We start from the raw sequence: 15,329 nt of genomic DNA, 5'->3' as shown, positions 1-15,329 counted from the left end.
TTTTACATCTATAAATTTGAATTTATTGCCATAATAGCATAAGGGCCCAGAGAAATAAAATAGAAGTATAATATTTTAAGGTTTTTATAATTGTATATATAGTGCAGTCATGTGCCATATAATGATATTTTGGTCAATACATATTAGACAGTGGTTCTGTAAGATTATATTGCATAGTGACATTGCAGACAACTTATTTTGTCTAGGTCCAGTCTGTGACGTTTACGCAATGACAAAATTACCTATTGTTGTTAACTTCAATAAGAAGAATACATCCTTGTTACTGAGCACTTGAAAGCAGACTGGTAAGTTAAGGGTGCAAAGTATAACCTCTAAAGAAACTATTAAAATAAAATTACAAAAATAGCATATGCTGCAGTCCGACTGCAGCAAAATAACCTGGGGGTTACGAGCAACTTGTGTAGATTGATACAGCAGGAGTGGGAGCCTTAATGTAGGACAGGAGGGGTATATATACATTCCACACAGCTTATCTTAATTAACATAAACTAGATACAGCAGTCAACCAGTAAGGAATCTCCACACTTAATGGCTCCCTGGGGTTTCTTCAGAAACCACTCCCTCTGCAAAATGCCAGGGGCCATCTTGACTTGTTTACAAATAACGACCATAGTGGTTTTTACACAAACACCATAAATAATCTGCTACAAGCAGAAGGGGAGGATACAAAATGCCGCAATACCAAGCCAATTGATGGCTCCATGCAAGAAGCCCTTGGAAAAATTATACCAGCAATGACACCGTTAGCAAAGATACTGAGTTACAATTTGTTGTAGATTACAGTTTGTTGTCTCAGTCCAGGTAAAGCAGTGTCTCAATAGATTAACTCACAGTCCAGGTAAATCACAGTCCAGGTAAGTTCTGCAGGCAGCTAGCTTAAATCACAGTCCAGGTAAGTTCTGCAGGCAGCTATCTTGATCCGAAGTTTTGTCCGGTTCTCAGCAACACTGGAAATTCTTCCACCCTCGTCTTCACGGCACTGGGACAAAGGCAGGAACTCCAGCAATGATGTTAAAGAAAATCCTGTAGTATTCCAACAGGCACTAAGAAAACAACCTTCTGAACAATTTAGTGCATTATCTCAAGGTTTTTTACAATTGAAATAGGCCTTAATGTTGCTCATTACTCATTAGCTTCCAGGTGTGGGAGAACCATTGTAGTTATCAACATTGGAAATGACCAAACTTCAGGGGCGCCATGTGTGTCCTCCACCTGGCTGGGGAGTGTCCAGGACTCAAACTGCCACCCGGCACAGGGAGCAAGAGCCTGTGAGACCATGCCTCCGGGTCAGGTCTGGGTTTGGGCTCTTGGCAGTGGCATCCCGCTCCCTGGGCGGGGGGAAGAGCCGGCCGCCCCCGCTTGGAAACTCCTTGCTGCGCTGTGACCGGCTCGCACACGCAGTAGCCTCCGCGCGATTCACGCACCCTCCGGTAACGAAAAGTATTCAGTAATAGCCTTTTGCTGCAACTTTTTTCCTGATAATCCTTCTTCTTCTGAACTTTCTTTTTCTTTCTGACTAGAGTTCCTGGGCTTCCATCAACACATGCCCTAACTGCTCTTGGTTCCACTGGGGTGCCTTCTTCCCTTAGTAATTTACTTCTCACCCCTTCCATATTTTCGTCACAAAGACAATACAATACACTGAGACAAAACTAGACACAAACATACTGTATCAATCTTCTCCATTTTCTCAAAATGGCCATTTTTCCTCTCGCCCTATCTGCCTAGGGACGAGCAGATTTGCTCCCGTCCTATCTAGGGACGGGCAGCTTTTCTTTTTTCGTCACTTACCCCCGAGTGTCCCGGGGCTCCCTGTAACGGGCCACCATCTGCCGCAGTCCTGCTGCAGCAAAATAACCGGGGGTGACGAGCAACTTGTGTAGATTGATACAGCAGGAGTGGGAGCCTTAATGTAGGACAGGAGGGGTATATATACATTCCACACAGCTTATCTTAATTAACATAAACTAGATACAGCAGTCAACCAATAAGGAAGCTCCACACTTAATGGCTCACTGGCGTTACTTCACAAACCACTTCCTCTGCAAAATGCCAGGCGCCATCTTGACTTGTTTACAGACTCTAACAAGCATAGATAACACTTAAAAATGATAAAGTGAGATCATAGAAATACTTAGTAAATTAAAAAAAGCAAGAACAAGGAAAAATAGAAAAAGAAATTAAATAGAAAGAGCAAGATGGTATATTTAACTGAAACATATTAAATATAAATGACTTAAACTTCTCAATTAAAAGTGTGAGTTTATCAGAACAGATAAAAATAAGACTGAAATAAATGTTGCCTATAGGAAACTCCCCTTAAATGTAAAAAATGCAATAGGCTAAAAATTAAGTGCTGACACTAGTCTGGCTTCTAACTTTGACATGTAAAGTTCTTGCGATTCATCACTCCTATCCTTTTTTTTTTTTTTTTATTAGTTGCTCATGACAATACAATGATCTTGACATATCATACATTAAGGAAAAAAAAAACTGAAGGAACCAAAGATCGGTGGGTGTTACTGAGCTCATCAGAGAACTGAGGTCATAAGACAAACCACCACCTAGAAATGTGATGAGACAAGTAATCAGAAAATCAGAGCCCAGCCAGGATTGCCTGGAGCACACGTAGCTGGAGCCATGAACTGACCTCAACTTTTCAGTGGTAGTTCAGGTAAATTTCTGGAGAAGGCACAAGGCACAGCTTGCCTGCCAGTGAGCTCTCCTTCCAACTATAGTCTCAGGGAAGCCTCTCCTCCTTCAGGACTTGACTTCCAGGAAACCTAACAATTTCTCACAGGAAAGAGGCAAGAGAAAGACCTCGGGTTTCTGGAAGGATAAAGTGACCATTTCAAAATCTGCCAGAGAATTCTGCATGAGACAAGCATACCCATCTAGGGAAAGGCTACAGAGCCTTATCCAACATGAGGGCAGAAAAATTTCCCAACTTCCCATTCTCTAGTCTTCAGATCTTACCTAAAATGGGAAACACACACACACACACACACACACACACACACACGGACAAATGCTTGTGAACATCACAGCTCAAAGACAGAAACCCACTAAAAATCTGAAGCTTAATCAGAACATAGAATAGCCCTCACCCCCACAACTACCGCACCACCCTATGATCAGAGCTTCCTTATTATAACAGTGAAATATCTGAAAGAGCTACAAGGCACAGACTTTAAGGAGATTTTAAGCATAACATGGGCCACAAAATCATGGACCCTAGAGGATAATGAAGTTTCTGATACCTACAGATGGGAAAACATCAAACAGAGCCCAACTCCAAGCCCAATTCACACTAAAGGTCTATTGACCACAGTTCCTGTTATCCGATATTTCATGTCTAGTTTTCAGTATAAATTTGCAAGGCATGCTAAAAGGCAAGAGAGGACACAATCTGAAGAGAGAAATAATCATCAGAAACACATTTAGATGTTAAAAATGTTTGGTAATCATTACATTAGAGAATTTAAAATAATTATGATAGGTTAAAGGCATTAATGTCAGAAGTAGACAATATTTAAGAACAGAAGGTGGGTGTAAGGTATCAGAGAGACAGAAACTCTAAGAATCAAAAAAGAAAAAAATCCATTGTTTACAATGGATTCTTTTAAGAAATGAAAATGTCTTTAATGGGCTTATCAGTACCCTGGACACAATCAAGAAAGTAGCAGTGAGCATGAACCATTAATTTAACCAGACCTCTTCCAGGAAGACTTGAATAACAAGGGGGACATAGTCCCTTTGCACTATCCAGCATTGGAGACCAGCACTAAATTAGAGTCCTCATCCTTCCTTCACTCCTTAGGTCCCCCAGGCTTTGGGTATCTGCTTCCTCTCCATGGAGGGAGACCCTCATAAGCTGAAATAGTTTATAAAAGAAATGAACTCACATACCTAAAAGTTAAAAGAAGGATCACTTTGAGCATGCATTGATCAGGGTACTTAAGTGAACCTAGTTTTTCTTTTTATCTCTTGTATTGGCTTCTCTGATTTGACTTGACTCTCAGACAGACTCATTTCTCATGGAAGCTAACTGTTCATCCAGTTGTAACCCTACAATTATTGAAATTCCAGCCTGGTAGGTCAGAACCTCCCCAAAGTCTCAGAGAATATCTCGCCACAGCTTATTGGTGAATCAATGTGGCCAGAGAAATTCAATATTCAGATTGACTTCAGCCTAGGTCACAATTTTTGCATCCTTAAATCAGGTTTCAATGGCCCACCAAGGCTAGAGTTAGGGCTAAGCCATCCCTAAACATAAATTTCATGTGGAAAGGAGACAGTTTCCCAGGAGACAATCTGATAGGATTTCTACTTTATAATCCCCAATGTCTAGTAGGAGGCTTGATACATCATAGATTATTAGTAAATCTGTGCTAAACTAATTAAGAAAGAGGCAACTGAATAAAACCTTCTGTTATGTAATAACATCCCATTATCCCTCCCCATCTCTGTCTTCAACATGGCGGTCATGTTTCATCCGTACTTGAACAATACACAGTGCCTTCATGATCTTGAAGTCCGTGATCATGAAGTTAAATATGTGCTCAATAGGAAGAGTTCCAGAATGAATTAGTGATGTCCTTCGAGGTTGCTAGAGTGTGGGAAATAGCATGCATGACGAACCTCTGCAGAGACCACTTTATTCCATACCTCTGGCCAGTTTTGCCTGTTGACCATCTCACTGGTCATATTCCAGAGCAAAACCCAAGAGGGTCCACACAAGCCAGAGAGAGGTATTTTGGTTTGTTTGTTTGTTTGTTTCCAAGGGATGCCCAGGATCATCAAGAAACAACAGCCACATCAGGAAATTCACAAGAAAATTGATCCTGAAGCCAGGATCCATCTGGACATTACTAGTCAAACATTCCAGTCCTCTGACCCCAGAGCCCAGCTGAACCAGGTTGGCTCCTCCTAACTGACCACAACTCAATGGAAAAAGGCAGATAGAATCTCCTATGTCTTCCCATGATTCTACAACCCCAGTCTATTTTAATTTTTTTTTACACAATTTACAGTGTATAAACCACCTCCTGTACCAGCCCCTACTCAAATTTCTCTCCCAAGAAGGAAGCAGTTGCTGAATAATTTCTCCTTAATATCACCCCATTTGCAGTCCAGTCCTTCAGGACTAGTACCATCTTAGCGATGGTGACTCACACCTGGAAGAGCACAAGTGTCTGTCCTGCGCTGACAATGTCCGCTGTGGTTCTCCCTAAAAAATTCTAGGTCTCTAGAGTAGAACAGACCCTGTTCTCTTCCTGTTGTTAGGCATAAGGTTTTTCTGAAAAGTTCTCTGAACTCATCTCTCTGGTCCATTGAGTCCATTAGAAACTACCTTCTCTTTTCCTTTGACAGAAATGGAGAAAAATGTGGAGTATTATCTGGAACTATGTTGGGTTTCCTGAGACTTGCATGTAGTTGCATGTATGGAGGGTTTAGTTGAAGCTTTGTAAAGCAGCACAAAACCAAGAATCTCTGTGGGCACAAGTCCTGGCAAGTTAAAGGTACTCAATAAATACTTGTTCTATAAATTAATAAACGAATGAGGTGATCTGGACTTGCAACTGTCTGAAATTCATGTTTGTATCTGCCCTGCCTCTGTCTCTTAGAATTGGATTTGTGTGTAGTTGTGTGCACACCCACACCCTCTAGGGAGCTCATGAAAGAAGTCTCAGGCCTGATTGCATGATCTATTGCTAGCCCTTCTTGGGTCCCCCTGACCTTGACTCTGATCTTTCCTTGGAGACTGTCTGTAGTTTTTTCCTTCCCAGAGAGACATCTGGGCTTGCAGGAGGTAATATCTTGGTAAGGGGCAGAGGTCATGCAGATGTGCCTTTGAATCCAGCATTCTTGACCCCTCCAGGATTTACTCACCATTTCAGATCCATCAGCCAGAGCTACTGATGTCTTTCTCTTTAGGCTCAAAACACTTAGTCCTGAGCTAATTCTGACGAACAGTACCATTCACCAGCCATGATAACAATCCTGCCAGACACACAGAGATAAATACAATCATTTTGCAACCTAGAAAAGGAACTGGAGGAGGGCTAGGGCAGAGCTCTGCAAAGCTGAATGCTTAAAGTGAAAACATCAGATCCAGCAAATCTATCTTCAAAGTCAGAAGACTGAGTCAAACCCTGGTCCTACTGTTTACTAAATGTTTTATCTTCAGCGAGACTGAGACCAGTCCTCATGTCAAGAAAATAATAACACCAACTTCAAAAGAATCTTGAGAGAATTAAATTAGATATCTTTATAAGCACTTAGCAGGCTGCCTGACACACAATTAATGCATTCCTCAGGCTAGAGAAAACCACCATTTAACCACTTATTTGAATACTAAAAGCCAAAAGGACTTCTCATAAGTATATCAGGTAGAATCTGAGCATCCCTGCTGTGACCGTAGAGGATGGCCAAGATGAAGATGGTAGAAATAAACTATTCTATGGCCTCAAATTTTATACTCTTGTAGAAGTATAAAATAAAGTTTGGAACTTTAATGTCTCCCAAAGGCTCATGTGTTTAAGGCTTGGTTCTCAGCCCATGGCACTATTGGGAGCAGATGAGGTTTAAGAGGTGAGGCTGAGTGGAAGAAAGGTAGGTCATTAGGGGCTTGCCTTGAAGTGGGTGATTGAAATCCAGCCTCTTCCTGTCTCTCTTTTGTTTCCTGGTTACCATGACACAAGCAGCTCCTCCACTGTGTGATCCCACTGTAATATGCTGCCTCAAACACAGGCCCCAAAACAAAAGATTAGCTGACTATAGATTGAAACCTCCCAAACTGTAAGCTAATGTAAACCTTTCCTCCTTATAAGTTGCTTATCTTGGGTATTATGTTACTGTCTCAGAAATATGACTAACATTCTAACATCAAGAGATCAATACTGACACCTTAAAAACCAAGTAGATTAAATGAAACATGGTGTCCTAGATTGGATCCTAGAACAAAAAAAGGATGTTGGAATTCATTCAGGGTTTGGAGATTAATTAATAGTAATTATCGATGTTTGTTTCTTAGTTCTGAGAAATGTGCCATGGTTCGATAACACGTTAACATCAGGGGAAGCTAAAAGAAAGTGTCAGTACACTGAATTAGCTCAAGGCCTTTTCCCTATGTAGAAAGTTATTTCAAAATAGACGTCAAGAGTAGTAGAGTGGTGGCCACAGGAATGGAGGGTGAGAGGGATGGAAGAGATTGGTCAACCTGGACAAACATCGTTAGATAGAGGGAAGAAGTTGCATAGTAAGGACACTATAGTGAATAATATGGTATTGAATATTTTAAAATAGTTAGAAAAGAGGATTTTGATGTTTTGACCACAAAGTAATGATAAGCATGTGAAACGATGACTGTGTTAAATGCCCTGATCATTACACAATATATTGAACATCACTCTGCATATCCTAAATATGTACCATTCTTGTGTGTCAATCAGAGACAAAATTGTGAAAGGTTTATTTTTGTAAAAAAAATCAAATCAATTCATTTGTCCTCCATAGAACTTTCTACAAGGACTCATTCAGACATAACACCATGTCTTTAATTTTCCACTTCCTGGGTGACACCTGGAGGGGATAGAAGGTCTGGAGGAAGCTGGCCTCAGAGCCACTCCTGTTCTCATAATTTCTCTAGCACATATGATGCAGGGGCTGGTCCTGTTCCCCACCAGGGCCTGGTCACCAGCTTAGCATAATCCCAGAGAAAGATGAGGTGTCAGAAGCGAAAAGTGGCCAACATTTTGGTTTTCTGAGCTCATCATTTTTCTTAAAAAAAAAAAAAGTCAATGAGTAACTCATGACTGTACACACACCACACCATACACACATGCAGCCCTTGGACAATGCTCTGACTCTAGTTGAGAGAACTTGTTTGTGGCTTTTTGAAAACCCAAGTACAGATCCATGGATCTGCAGCCCCAAGGGGTAAGACAGGAGGCAAAGAAGCTGAAATAGTACTTTAATAGGAAATTGCACTAGTGAAAGAATATTTTTGAGTATTTTATATACTTATAGATATTTCATCCCATCAGATGAGGAAATTGAGGCTCATAAAGACTAGGAGACTTCCTTGAAACCACATAAATAACTAGCAGGAACCTCACAGAGATGGAACACATAGACATTCCAGTGTGTCTCTTTGCTCCCTTCACACACACACACACACACACACACACACACACACAACTTCTTCCAGAGGTCAAGGGGCCTCTGGATTCACTAAATATGTGCTGGACAATTGTGCCAAGTACACACTGTGCATTTAATCCTAAAAAAAATTACTTGTTTCTAACTATACTTTATAAAGAAAGGACATAAAACTTGAAGAGCTTATTAATTTAGTTGAGTTTTACATAGTTTATAAAGTAACAGGGCTAGAATATATATTCAGTCAATCTGATTACAGTCCTAAATTTTTTAATCACTTCATGACCCAAAAAATATTCTTTGGATGAATCAATGAGTTAGTGAATGGACTGATAATTTGGGGGGATGAGTGTTATCAGAGTCTCGATAATACTGTGCCTTTAATCTCATGTCTAAAATATATGAACCAGTTCTAAATTCCCCTAGGGAATGAAGTGGAAGCTGTCAATCTTTCTAGACTCAATCAGGGTTTGGGAGGATTCTGAGGAAGGGGAAAGCAGGTAGCAGAGGGTAGAAGGAGGGCTTGTCCCTGTACCTTGGAATTTTTTTAAAAATGAGCACCGCAGGGATGACAGCTGAAAGCTGAGTACCTCTGACTTTTCAGAGCAGGGAGAGTGCTCCACCCCTAACATGTGGTTTCCACCAGCAGAGACCTGGAAAGACAGGAAAACACCCAGGAGGAAGACGTCAGAGCATAAGGTGGATCTGGAAAGAGCACAGGGACTTGAATTCACACCTCTTCTTGCAGATTAGTGGCAGGAGAATCTTAGGCGGTGACAGAGCTGAGCATCACCTCCTGGCCTCCCTACTGTAGGACGGAACCCCAGCAGGACTGGGGCACATCTACCCCTCCCGCTGCCTTTGTCCATTCCTCTCCACTCCCTTCTCTTGAGGACTTGACCAGCCCTTAACACGTGGTGAGGGGAAAAATACTACCCTAACATTTTGAGAAAGAGACAGAGAATATCAAGGGAATCTCAGTTTTGTTTCTTCCATGTTGTGGGGTGTATAACTGTAGATAAGATATTCAGCCCCCTGGGCCTCTTTTCTTATCTGTAAATGGGATAATGGTCCCTGTCGACCAAGGTTATGAGAATTCGACACCATCTAGCACAGTGGAGTAGATGCCCCCCACAACTTGTCTTTATGTCGTTATCTTTATCTTCATCATTGTCTGTTTTATAAAACCTGTTTACTTCAGCAGAGAGTCTCAGAGCCACATGCCACCCACACACAAGGGCTGAGGCCACATGTCCCCCAAGTCCTGATGCCACCCAGGCAGATGAAAGCTGGGGCCTCAGCAGGGCTAATCGTCAGAGGCGGGACACGAGGGGGTTCAGCTGGGCTGAAGAGAACACGTGTGTCCAAGTGGGCAGGAGGAGGCCCTCCATAGTCTCTGAGTCCACTGCCTAATTCTGTTGGCTACCGTGGGGGAAACGCCAGCTCAGAGGTGTGTGCTCCTAGAAGATGGTCTTTGTTATCAGTAGCCAGATTCTCAATGAAATGTAATCTCACTTGGGGAGACTGATTAGCAAGAACACCCACAACCAAGAAACAAAAACGTACTGGACTTGATCATTTGGGAATTTTACCTTTGATTATTTTTCTTCTCATTATTCTAGCTTTAATGGATTAGGTTTAGAAACAGGACAAAATGGTTTATTAAAAATCCAGCTGCAGCCCTCCAGGCAGAATGGAAAAGGCTGGGGAGAGGTGAGTCTCCTCAGTTTTGGAAACTTCCTTGGAGAGACCTAAGGACTGTGGTCAGGAGGATAACAGCAGCACCCAGATCATCCTTCAGATGACCTACAGGTACAGGACCCACGTAGGGCTTTGACAAGGCTCTGCATCCCAGTGGTCTTCCTTGGGAAAAGGGTGGGTGTTCTTGGAATTCAAGAAAGTAGTTTTTTGAAAAAGCTGAATGCAGAAAATTGCATAAAAACAACAAAGATAATAACCGTGTCCCCACCACCACCAATACTCATAATAAGGAAGATCCGGACAACATTTAACACCAGACCCAGGGAAGAAAGATAGTTGGGAGGAAGAAGGGAAGTAAAATGGAAGAAAGAAATGAAGAGAGGAAACTAATATTTTTAATTTCAATTAAAAAACAATGCAATGCATTTATATTACCTTCTTTGACTCCTCATAACCAACTTAAGAGTTAAGGACCAATTTTCATATAAAGAAATGAAGACAATGATATTACACAGTTTCTCTGGGTTGTAGGCAGTAAGGGTTAGAGATGGAACCAGGTCTCCCCACACACCCTCCCAGACTGGTCTTGGCAGCCAGTAGAGCACAGAGCATCAAGCCACACTTGGGGACTGTCCCAACAAACTCAGCATCCAATTCTTGGAATGATGGCCTGATTTTCCAGTCAATTTGCACCAGAAAAAAGCTTCTCTATCTTCTCTGCTACTTCCCTTCCTACTGTTACAAGTTTTATCTTTCACACCAACACGTGCTCAGATACATAGCTTTTAGATGGCCCCATTCCTGGGTAGAGGGAAGATGGAGACTTTTGTTCTCTTGACACATTTTCTGCAGGACTGGGCCTTCTTTCTTGTTTTTCTTGCAGAGATTCTCATCTGTCTTGATTTTGTGTCTTCTCATCTTCTTTCTTCTTAAGCTGGGAGTATTTTTTTTTTCCTTCTTTCAGGGCAGTTGTTTCCAATAAATCCTCACTTGTTTTCTTTAAGTTGTTCAGTTATTTTAAGTTGTTTTTTTTTTTTTCTTCCACAGTCCTCTGTCTACATTTCTGCTTTCCATCTGGGCCACTTATTCTTCTCCCTTTCTGGAATGAAGACAAAGGAAGTTACTAGAAACTTCAGAGATCCTGGCCTGCTCCTGGAAGCAGGAGGAGGGAAATCATGCCTGTCAATCATCCCAGCACTTTTATTGTATCTTGGATTGTCTGGTAACACAGCTAGAGACAGCCTGGCGACCCAGGGAGTCACACAGAACAGGTATTTAATGGTCATCTCATTACACAATCCTCTTCCTATTGCCCATCATCCACGGTCCCACTGCAGCTCTTGTGACTTTATAGTGTGCCATGGACATGTCTCGACAATTAGGTCATGAAGGTCCCAGGAGTGACTATCATCCGAGCTTGGTGACCATAACATATGACAGGGCACACAGGCAATCCTCAGAGACAAGTGAATACTGAAGTTTCCATCTGAAGCACTTTACACAGGACCAGGGTTGGCCTCTGAGTTCCACTGAGCTGAGTCAGGAAAGCTCTATCCACACAGCACGGGCTTCACTCTCACCAACTGTCCCAGCAGGTCCACGCCGTGAGCTTACTTCCAAAGTCAAGAGGAGGCCATGTAATCATACACAGCCTGGATGCACCTTCAGCTCCTATATTCTTGACCCAGTGTTTTCCATGGTCAGGTTCATGAAGTTTGAATTGAATTCTCTCTCATTCCCCCACTTTCTTCTTTTGAATCCAGGCTTCAGATGGACCACACCATGTATGTGGCCATTTTTTAAAGTCACAGTTTCCTTTTTTTTCCTTTCAAGGAATTAACTAATTCCATTTTCTATGGAGTTTCAGATACCCAAGACAGCAAAAGGAGATGTAAATATACGTTGCATTTGGTAACTAATCCATACTCTTCTGTTTCTACAATCACTCTGATATTGCAATCCTTATGTTACAAAGAAATAAGCGGATGGTCTCAAAAATGATGTGACTTGTTCAGGGTCTCATGAGGAGTGGGTGGCAGTTCTGGAATTGGAACCAGGGTTAATGTTTTCATTCCCATAATAATGGAATCTCACGTCACTCCAGGTCCTTCAGTAACTGTGTCACTTTGAGAGAACGGAGAGTGAAGAAAGGGCACAACTGTCTTTCCTTGGAAAATCCTGTTTCCATTAGAATTTAATTTAGATTTAATAAAATGCTTAATGAATCTTAATTAAACCCAAATTGAAATTAAAAATGGTTTAACAAGGTTTAATAGTGATGTGAGAGATCACACAATTCTACTTCAATAAATATTTTCCTAATAACAAATAACCATTTCATTAGTGAGGAAAAATGTTGCCATTAAGTCCAAATTAAATTAAATTATCCATAATTTACTGGCATAATTAACAGTATACGTTAATGAAAAATATGTAAAGTTTTCCCCAATCGGTTCCCCCGTTTGCTAAGAATCACTCTAGTTTAGAGAATTTAAAAAGACACTGAATATATAATGGGTAGACGGTGTAAAGCCAACGGAGCCATCTCTAAAATTTCGTTTTCCGTAGTAACAGAAAAGACAAGGGGAGAAGGAAAAGCTGTGAGGCTTTTCACCAATGCTATATGGATTTCCACCAATGGGTATGGGAGGTGGTTAAGGCATTGTGAACCCAGGGCATCTCTGGCTCCAGAAAAAATGGGGACAAAATTCTGACTTTTCTATATTCAATAAGTGATGACAGGTAAGATACAGAGATTGAAACTGCAGTGCATAAAGAGAAGAAGGGGCAACACACACTTTCCTGCTATTTTCTTATGACATGTGTGTGTTTTTCATTTATTGTTATTATGTATTATTATTTCTTCATGCCCTGGCTTGAAGAAATGTATTAGGAAAGGGATGGTTGAAGCCAGTTTCTGAAAAAGATACAAGTTTCTAGGATGGGATCAGATTCCAGAAAAGGGCCACATGGACCTATTGATCCCTTGAAATGTGGCCACTCCTGAGACATGCTGAGTATAAAATATACACTGGATTTCAAAGACTTAGAAAAATGTAAATATTGCCTTAGTAATTGTTTTCTATTGATGATATTAATGATGAATCTATTGATTATATTGAAACAATGATATTTTGGATATATTGATTCAATAAAAAATACTTATAATTGATTTTTCTATATTTTGCACAGCTGGCTTGCATTATTTTTCTATGAAACAGAGCTGATCTGGGAGAATCTATCTTCAATAAAGAAGTAAACAGATCTCATTCTTTTTCTTTTAATGTTAATGTGTTAGCACTAGCAAATATTCTTTCATGCACCTGTTCATTCATTCAACACGTGTGTGTGAACACCCATTACCAAAGACCCTCTGCTAGGTATCAAGTTACAGTGATGAAAATAGTGGGCCTGGGCCCAGGTAGTTTAAGCACATCACACACATACCCAGATACCTACACAGTGAAATGTGTGTGCACATGAAAATGTAGACCTAGATAGAGCTACACACATGAACATGCACACACATACAAAAATGCCAATGCAAAAAACACAAATTAAAAAACCCAAATCATTTTTTGATAATAAAACCATCTTTACCTTTGCAGAATTCAGTGCTTCAGATAGATTTAGCTCTTCTGGTAACCAGCCAGGGACAATCACAGGTCTATCTGCAGAAGGACATTCAGAAAATAGACTCAAGACCTCTCCCCATGATTTTCAAGCCAGTAGATCCAGGATTCCAAGTGAGAAGAACAATTGCAGCAAATTCAGATCATTTGTTTATGGCCACTAAGATGAGGAAGGGACAGCTGGAGCACAGACAGTGTGTTTCCATGGAAGCTTATCGTCTTAGGCTGGAACTGTGTGAGGAGTGAGATGAGTTCACCTGAGGGGCTGGGAGCAGAAACTGGCTGGGCTGATGTTGGAACTACTTGGTGTGATTTCCTTGAAATCACTTTCTGACTCACCCTCAGGTTGTTGGTCCAGGAATTGGGAAAGATGGAGGAAGTCCAGTCAGAAGTCAGAAACCACTCAATATAAATTTTAAAATTCATATATATTCATATATAAATAAAAAATTCAACAGAAAATTTAATGTAAAGAACTATGTGATGTGGGGGGAAAGGTACACTCATTCAATGCTGGTGGGACTGCAAATTGGTGCAGCCAATACAGAAAGCAGTATGGAGATTCCTTGAAAAACTGGGAATGGACCCACTATTTGACCCAGCTATCCCTCTCCTTGGTCTATACCCAAAGGACTTAAAAACAGCATACTACAGGGACACAGCCACATCAATGTTTATAGCAGCACAATTCACAATAACTAAACTGTGGAACCAACCTAGATGCCCTTCAGTAGATGAATGGATAAAGAAAAATGTAGCATATATACACAATGGAATATTACTCAGCAATAAAAGAGAATAAAATCATGGCATTTGCAGGTAAATGGATGGAGTTAGAGAAGATAATGCTAAAGGGAAGTTAGCCAATCCCCCAAAACCAAATGCCAAATGTTTTCTCTGATATAAGGAGGCTGATTCATAGTGGGATAGGGAGGGCGACCATGGGATGAATAGACAAACTCTAGATAGGGCAGAGGGAAGGAAGGGGAAGGGAGGGGGCATGGGGTTAGAAATGATGGTGAAATGTGATGGAAATTGTTATCCAAAGTACATGTATGAAGACATGAATTGGTGTGAATATACTTTGTATACAACCAGAGATATGAAAAATTCTGCTCTATATGTGTAATAAGAATTGTAATGCATTCTGCTGTCATATATAAATAATTTTTTTTTTAAAAAAAGAACTATGTGTATAGAACTGGGAAGAGAAAGAGAACACCTTGTGGTTCCTATGAGTTGTACCTGCAGGAAATAACCATCATCCCTAAGGCTGTGGAACAAAGGAACAAGATCTCAGTGATGAAGATGTGGATGCTTAGAGGAGGAATACTCTGAGATGGCCAGGGCTGAACTGTACAAGGGTAGTTATGACACTGGTTCTACAAGTGTCATAAAAAAAATAAAAAAAAACCGCTACCAGCTGGATTCAGTTGCTGAGACTGGAAAGAACAATTGCAGTCAGGCTGAGGAAGCATCCCTTAGGATGGAGCAGGGGGAACAGGAAGCATAAAGAAACAGGAAGGAGCCTGTGCCGCATCTTCCAGTCTCCCTCGAGCTCCCCCTACTGGTGAGATCTAGATGAAGCCAAGTGGTGAAGCAGATGTTTGGTTTATAGCTGCCAGCCTAGGTGATATAAATAACACAAAGGTGGGTCTGAACATTTAAGAAGTAGTAGCTGAATAGTCAGCCGGGAAGGCAAATTGAAATGAGAGAGAATGAAGAAATGAACTGAACATTATCTCCAAAAGCTTATCATGCACAGTTTTATCCACATTAATAAAATCCACCAGAATCATAATCCTTGGTCAA

The sequence above is a fragment of the Marmota flaviventris genome, chromosome 2, assembly GCF_047511675.1.
Source record: "Marmota flaviventris isolate mMarFla1 chromosome 2, mMarFla1.hap1, whole genome shotgun sequence".
In the NCBI taxonomy this organism is placed as follows: domain Eukaryota; kingdom Metazoa; phylum Chordata; class Mammalia; order Rodentia; family Sciuridae; genus Marmota; species Marmota flaviventris.
The sequence above is the reverse complement of the archived record's forward strand: the minus strand, read 5'-3'. Positions refer to the sequence as shown.